Source organism: Molothrus ater, chromosome 3 (assembly GCF_012460135.2).
Source record: "Molothrus ater isolate BHLD 08-10-18 breed brown headed cowbird chromosome 3, BPBGC_Mater_1.1, whole genome shotgun sequence".
NCBI classification, from domain to species: domain Eukaryota; kingdom Metazoa; phylum Chordata; class Aves; order Passeriformes; family Icteridae; genus Molothrus; species Molothrus ater.
Window position 1 is genome coordinate 96,412,411 of NC_050480.2, and position 8,818 is coordinate 96,421,228.

Here is an 8,818-nt window from a genome sequence, read left to right on the forward strand (position 1 = left end):
TAAGTTCTTCTTTCTGTGCCTGAAAGCCTCTATTCTTACACTTGGACTTACCTGCTAGAGGCTTATATTAGCATATCTTAATTTTCTACCTTTTAAAAAAAAGGCACCGTGTACTAAATCCACATATTGCTCATCTGACATTTTACATCCATAAACAAACTATTTAAGGAGTAGTACAGTATTTGGATTTAGGAGCATATATTTCTTAAGTGTATCCTAGTTCCTCCCTCATTTAAAATGTGAAGGCACACTGTCATTTACATTCATATTTTAAAGCAGAAAGGTCAATAAAAAAGTCTTTATCTTCCCATGTTTTCTAAGAATGACAGGTCTGGAGGTCTTCAAGGAATTGAAGGTGTTCTTTATTAAAGCTATTGTTTTTTTCTGGGCTAAGTATGAAAAATTAGACTGACTAGACCGTGTTGCTTTTTATTTGCACGAAATCAGACAAAAAATATTAACAGACCAATTAGGCCATCTTCCTGCAAAGTATTAGATGTTATTACTACTGATGCAGAGAGACAATTCTTTTTATGTTTTTTTATCAAATACTCTTCCCCTCTGTGTCTCTTAAACCTCAATTGTTTGCTAGAGCTATACAGAAAGCCACTGCAAACTGTTGCTCTTGAATTACTAAACATTCAAAGTACACTAATAAAACACTTTGTTATATTCCTGTAAAAGTCACCATGGCCATAAAAAGTCAAATCCTTAATTCATGTGGCACTTTTGAAAGTCTTCAGTAATACCTCAGGAAAGCAGCTCACACTGTTACCAGCAGCACTGGAGATGTTTATAATAATTTATAATACAACATGTCAAGAACAGACAGGCCTTGCATTACAATTTTTGCATTGGGTCACACGCAGCAAGCAGTGCATAAGACTACTATAAAAGCACAGATATATTGAAAGAATGTTCATCCTTTTATTAATGATCCTTTGAAGAGGCTTTCACATTCTTTCATGTATTTTCTTGCAGAAACTGTCCACTTGATCTATTATATCCAATAAAGAGACCTTGTTTGCATTGGCAGCTGCAGTCTTGGAAACAGACAAATGGGAACTCTCAAAATTAATGTATTGATAATGGTTATCTTCATACTCTTTAGTTCTGGTGTGTCAGAATCCAAAATCACAAATGGTTTTAACTAATCTGAAGGAAAACAGACCTTATTTTTGTGTTATATGGTAGTACTGACATGCTCTGCATTGTAAAAGAGAAGTGAGCTGTTGCAAAGGGCAGAGATACGCACCCTCCAGACCAGGCTGTCAACCCTGCTGTGTCCTGGGGAGCAGCTGCTCACTAGAGTTCACTCTCTCACCTCAGCCAGTGGCACTGAGCAAATAATTGGTGCTCACAAGTGAGTAAGGACATGAGGACTTGAACCCAGGACATGAACCTGAACCCAGGACATGAACTTTCACCTGAGGAGCAGCACTGTAAACAACTCAAAATACAATGCAAATCAGAAAGTCTCCCGACCTTGACCATGGTGTTATATAAGAAGTTTTTGAGTGGTGTTATTCTGCTCTGAGTCCAATAGCATTGTGAGCTATTGGGTAAATCCTGGAGGTTACATGGGTTTCAGATCTCTCTTACCTTAGACCTTCCATTGAGCATATCTCTTTAGGTCAAAATTTCAAATGCTGACTTTTTTTTATTGCCATCCTTTGCTTGTATATTTATGAGAACTCAAATCTTTTCAGAGCAGGGACCTCACATGGGGTACAGGTATTGTAGATGCATGACTTGCAGGTTTATTTACAGCTTCTACTGTCAGATAAGCAATAGTAATTAAAATTATTCCTGATTCCTACTTCATTTCAAGTAAGCACCAAGCCTTTTTCACCCTAATGTAGCTCCTAGCAGATCTTTGGTTAAAAAGCTGTTTAGGCTGGGTAAGTACAAAGGCTTATGCACACACAGTTATTCTTGAGCAGTCTAAGTATGGGAGATTTATAGCTAATAATAAGTGACGGTGGAAAGGGATGCTTAGGGTCATTACAAAATTACAGGCTGAGTCTGCCAGCTAGTTGGTGGCTCTGATCAGTTCAAACATTTGGTGTTTTATCTTCATTCAAATAAATGTGTTTATACATGCTGGTCCTGGCTGCCAGATGTCACCACAGATCTGAAACCTGAGGGCGGTTTTGATGCAGAAATGACTTTAGGGAGATGTGGTAGAGTCGCATGGAGTATTCATCATTGCAGTAATTAATGTAAGCAGTAATGACTTCCAGGTCAGGTAGATTCTGATACTTAATGACTGTCTGAGCAGTGAACACTGCCTCAGACCATTAGCTCCTCCAGACAGTCATTTAAGTGAGCCTTAACTGCCAGTCATTCTTGCCCAGTATTAACAATACTCATAACTAGTTTTCCAAACTTCCCCTATCATTCAATGGTATGGAGTGCTACACTTTCTTCATCTTCACAGACAGTTTAAAACTGTGCTATTTTACATAAAATTTCCTGAAAAAGTGATTATCTGGCTAATAGTTCACAACTGACTTGTGCCATGGTAGAGTGGATCAGATATTCACCATTTCCCAATACTTAATTTATTTGATGAAAAAAGGCATGCTGAGACTAAAAATTTTTGTGTGGAAATAATCTTCCTGGGACATGATAGCATGGAAAACAGCTGCAAACAAAACTGCATTATGATGATTTATGTCTATTCATATTTATCTGAGTACATAGCAGGTAAATAGAGGTTTTTGTCTTACTGCTTGGAAACTAGTACTGCCTGAGCTCATTTAATTACTGTTTTTAAAAAGTGGACTCTGGTACTAGTTTCTTCTACTGTGAAAGTTTAAAGAACAGTTTAGCATAGCATTTGTTCCATTACAATATCTCTGCATATCTTCCTAGAAATCCTGAAAAGGTCCAGAATACATAAAAGAGCTGCATTCCATTCTGCAGTAAACAAATTGAATTTATTTCAGTAGATTCAAGATTAGATGGCATTAGATAACATTTTCAAAGGTAATTCATGTTACCCAAAATGGAAGAGTTTGCAACTAATGGTGATATTTCTCTTGTTACTTTGCCAGCTCAGGGCCTACTTAAGGAGTCAGTAGTTGTCTGTGCTCCCAACTAAATTTTCTCTTCTGTGACAGTGTTCTTGTTTTTGAAGAAATCTAGCTGGTCTTCTCATTTGGACAGAATAACTAAATAAGCCTTTGGAGATATGACTAGCATAACAGTAGTTAGAAGGCAAATTTTCAATAGCTGTTTCTAAATTTATTTTGTGAAACTATTATCTAAAGGTTTCACATCTTGATGGGGGAATGGAAATGAGAATCAAAACCAGTCATACTAACTGGATGTTCCAATTCTGTCCTATCTTCTTAAAAAAAAATAGTTGAATGGCTCATTTGCAATCTTAGGCTGGGTCACAACTGATTAAAAATAATAGAAATGGACTGTAGAGGTTTTGGGAGTCTTCTGAGAAGATTCTGGTGTTGACATATGAAAAAGGTATTGAGGTAAAACCAAGCACTTGCATTACCAAAAATGTAGATTTTTTTATATAGTGATGATTTCATGACAGGTGAAGCTGACAGTTATTGGCTTGTAAAATATCATTGTTAATATTAATGAAGATACTCTCTTAGCCCAAAACAAAGTAAGTAACTTTTTATTAACAGATAATTTAGTGGGAAACTTCATGTTCATTGGACTTTGTATACTTTGAATTATTTTTTCCATTGGTTTAAATAAATGACAACAGTCCTATTGAAGATGTGCTACTAAAAATTTTTAATCACAATTCAGTAGAAAATAAAAAAAAATCTTAGATTTATGAAAATTCTCTGATTTGGGAAAAATTGAAGGATTTCTGAATGTTACTGGCTTCAGATATAAATTGGAAATGCAAATCTATGGATTCTCTTATGTCCTTAAATTTTGTAAAATACATGTGCTATCACAATAGTTAAGGTACCAGGTGATGTCAAAGGCTCATGTCTCTTATAAATGTATTTAGAAGTTTTTTAGCTTACTTACTGCAGCAAATCATTCTGTAGTATGAATTACAGTTGTCTTCTATCATTTCTAAAAAGATTTAAAAACTCAGGGGAATATAGTGGAAATCATAGCCCTTTGTTCAGATGTGGTGTCTCATCAACCCTTGCTCCTTTGTTTCACACAGGTTTGAAGCTTCTGACATTTTAGTCAAAATGTTAAATCAAACCCTTCTGGGTGAAAGTAGAAGTGCCTCTGGCCATTTATTCAATATCTTTCTGAACACTAATTTTAAAGCCAGACTTGCAATTATATTATGTTTTTAGGTGCCTATCTACCTCTGGGTTAAACATAGAGCACTTTCATTACCTATTTGAATTTTGGTCAAGGATTCCATTACTCAGAAATGCAAAGATGAACATTGTGAAGAAGTTGCTCTTTCTGTTACTGCTTCTTTCCATTTCCAACTTCAACTCTTCATTAACTTTGATATTTACAGAACAGATTATTTTTTGTACTGCTTTGTAATGAACTTCTCTCTCTCTTTAAGTTTCTTGGAGTACATTTTTATTTTTCCTGAGATGATTTCCGGCTTTTTGATGACACCCTTGCACTTTTCTTGCTCGTAGAATATGTTTGACTTTTGACTTTATAGAATCCTTACCATTTTTAAACACCTGGGGGTTAAAGCTTTAATGCCAAATGCTTTTCAAAGGGTTTTTGGTTCTATTCAATATTTATTTTACACTCTCATCTTTATAAGCCCTTGTTTATCTATCAAAAAATGAAACTATCCTCCCTGTCCTACACTGCCCAATTTTCAAAGAATCTCTTGCAATTTAGAAGCATCATGGATTATACTTTTGTGAGATTGAAGGGAATGTTGGTAGGATATGATTTCTGGAGGTCATCTTCTTCCATAGAGGTAGATCATGTGCTGCAGAACTCTGAATATTTTGGAGACTTTCTCCACTTATCTCCTAGATTTCTGAATGTCTTAGAAACCCTCTCTGCTTTCTCCATGTCCCTCTAGAATAGTGGGTGACCAAAACTAGGCACTAGAAGCTACATCAGATGCATTTCACCACTGCTGAGGAGATGGAATAGAGTTTCCCTTACAAGCCATGCTCCTGCAAATGTACCCTGCAATATGAACAGCTCTATTGTGGGAGAGCATCTTTTCACCTTGGTGCCCCCTTTCACTTCACCTTTGCAAAGGTTTTCAAAATACAGTCTTCTAAGTTTTTGCACTCATAAGAGTAAAAGCAAGCACAGGGGAAATACATTTGGAATATGATTAAATGATGGATCTGTACTCAAGGAGTCAGTCTGCTTTCTCTTGTGGGATGTGGAAAATTTGTTGAAAATAAAGTAATTTGAAATGATGCCCTTTTCTCTGCTCTGTGTACATAAACAAAGGGTTGGGGTTTCTTTTCCTTAATTCCATGTAGATTACTTCCTTCACGTGCATGTCTCAGCAGCAAGCCACATTTTTAAAACACTGTATTCAGTAATATCAACCTGTTACCCTGACTTGTTTTCCCAAAGCATTCAAGGACACTAATAGTCATAGCTGTCAGAAATCACATTACTTGCAAATTGTGTGTAGATTCAGCACCTCCATCTAAAATGAGTGCTGTTAAACAAACCAGCCCCAGCAGATTTGTTAAGCAGTATTGTCTTGCTTTAAGCTTACCAAGAAGTGCCTTTTTCTGCAGGCTGGAAAAAATGGCACTGAAAAATATTATTCAGATGGGGGAACATCAGGCTAAGCCTTCTAAACCCCTGGTATTGGAAGATAGTCAGGGTCATCCAAAATAAGTCAATTTAACAAGAATTCATGTGTCATGAGTATTAGCTCTAAGGGAGCTCAGGAAGCTGTTTTGCTGAAAGGGGCTAATAATGAAATTGTATTGAATTGTGCTGTATTGTGTTAAGTTTCAAGTGCCTCGTTTTGGTGGCCTCTGGTTCAAGAGGGATGCTGCATAACAAATGTCAGGCAAGTCATTCCCCTATACCTGCAATTAATTGCACACTCCACACAGGTTATTCACAGTTCTGAGGTCCAGAGGGTGATAGAAATGTTCCTCAAAGTTGTTAATGACTTTTTTTTATGTTCATAACCATTCTTATCTTTCATTATCTTCATCCTCATGGCTACTACAGACTTACTTCTGAAAAGTTTTGAATTAGACCAGTGTTTCTGTTGCCTCATGGCAATATATTCCTATGGCTGTGAGTTTGGGAGGCAGGTCAAGAGCAGCCCTCAGCAAACAGGACTGCTTTTGGTGTGAGAGGCTGAAGGAAGTGACTTAGTGACTTTCCACATATTTGCAAAATCTCACTTTGAGCTTTTTTTGCTCCCTGTTTGGCTTCCAGTTGCCTTATTTGCAAGGCAGCAAGAAATTTCTGGATCAGCCCAGCAGAATGTGAGTTACTTTATCCAGCCCTGGGGGACAGACTGCTGTTATTTCAGGTGACTTGTGCCTGAGCATCACCTGAAATGAGGGCTGGATATTGAAAAGGACATGACTACTTGTTGCTCAAGAGTGCACTCACAGTTACCAGGAGCGAGCAGATAAGCCTGCAGAGATTTCAGGAACCAAGGTTTTCTATTGACCATTTGAAAGATTTTAAGTCTTTATGCAGGGAATAACTGAATAGAGTATGAACTCAAATATAACAGCAGGCCCTTAGGATGCAGTAAGCATGGTCAGTGTGGGTACTCTTTTAATATTGGCTTAATATGAGGTAAGGTAAGTGCACTTGTAGCACACTTAAGGTAAGTGCCCAGTGTAGCATTAGAAGTAGGACATTTCTGTACATGCTCAGGCTGTGGGCAGCTCATACATTTATAGTAACTGAATGCTGGATCACCAGAGAGTTCCTCTGTACCCTGAGATTTTGAGCTACAGGCTGTGGATCCCTCAGTGCAAACATTAGGTTGTCTCCCTCCCAATCAGCAGTCATGCATTTTCATAGCAGGTTTTGGGATTTATGTAATGCATTTATATAACATTTTATTTTATTTATTTTTCTTTTAATGAAATATTTTCTAAAAATACATGGTTTTCTTGGAGTATCATCTGCTTTTAATAATTTTAGGATGTGGAGAAATACATGTCATGGGGATTTCAGATATGAGTTGCAACAGCAACCAGTGGAACCAAGCATTGTCACTTATGCTACATCCTAGTGCTTTTCAGCTCTGTCTGTGACTGACAATATCTGCACTTCCACCTCACCTCTCTATTATTTTTGTGTTCACCTCTTGCTCTGTTGTGTAGCTCCTCTGCTGTAACTTTTATCATTTTATCTTGCAGGTCCTGGCCCGGGACCACTCTTTTTATTTTCTTTTTATTTTCTTTTTATTTTCTGTTGAGTCTCCTGGCAGAACCACTCCCTTGTTTTCTTGTCTGTATGTGCTATTCTCAGCCTGCATCTTATTATATTCATCTTCACTTAGTTGGTTTTTTTTTTTTTCCTTTTTTTTAAGAACCTCTGTGCTTATAATCCATAAGTCATTGTGGGAAGGACACACTGATTGAAAACCTCTCTCTCCAGGCAGAATGGTAAATTGCTTTTCATTATATGATTCAGATTTCTTGAAGTCTTCAATTTTACCTAGATCCACTTCCATTGAAAAAACTACAACAACATCCACAGCCAAACAGACAAATCAAAAATACCTTTTGAGAATGATGTTGAAAGTAAATATTTTATTTTGCATATATTTAAGTGAAATTTACTGCAGGAGTGCAAAACTATGATTTTTAAAGGCAGAGTAGATGTGTTTATTGCTAAAAACATCCCAATGATTTACTAGCATGGCCAAGAAAAATGCAGGAGAATTTCAGAAGTAGTATCTTGCATGGCAGCAGTGAGGATTGTGTCTTGCCTGGTGTTCACAGCTTTGCTTGCAGCAGTCTAGGAGTAGCTGGTTGTGGGATGCCTCATGCTCTTTTTTATAACTTGTTTTGGTGAAGATCCAAATGAAGAGCCCTGATGTCAGTGTAGAGGAATCTGACTTTCTGGGGTTATTAGTGGAGCAAATTTTTTCCTGCACAGATCAAAATTGTTCCTGCACAGATGCATTTCTTTTTTTAATTCCATTGGTCATGCACTAATGAATTTCTTTCAAAAGACTAACTCAGTTAGTCAGGACAAAGTTAAATTTTGATTTTGTAGATGAAAAGTGAGGCATTTCTTGGCCATTGAAAACCAGCATCTCTTCTTTATTCGTGAGGGTATGGAACAATGAAGAAAATAATGAAATTGTTGTGAGATATGGAAGAGGTAGGAAAGCAGATTTTAGTATCTTCCTTAAAGCCTTTCTGCAAAGAAATACGCTCAGAAATACATGTAAAGGTCAGGGAAAGCCTCCAGCAGCTGTGGAAGTTAATTTTGTTTCACTCTATTTTTAATATTCCATTTTAATTTTTTTTTTTTTTTTTAGTTTACTGCAATTCCTGAGCACTTGCCCTAGCTGTAAGAAGTATGGAAGCTTTAGGCAGAAAATAATTTCATAGCCTGGCACATTTCATACACCTATTGTACATTGTCTCCTGTCCTCATGCTTGTACCAATCTGTTAGAATGGCATGGTTTCAAGTTGGTCAGACTTACCCTAGGAAATGAAAGAATCTGCCAAAATTAGTCTGAAGCAAGGAAGAGGATACTAGTGACACCTTCCCCTCTTCAGAACATCTCAGTTCTGCAGCATCAGTGTATTGGAGGCTTGTAGGGTCAACTTCTGTTCCGTGATTCTTCTGCAGAACAAGAGGAGCCCATCCCATGCTCCCTCCCAGCTTTTCAGATTACACATGCACTGATGCAGGAGAACCTCA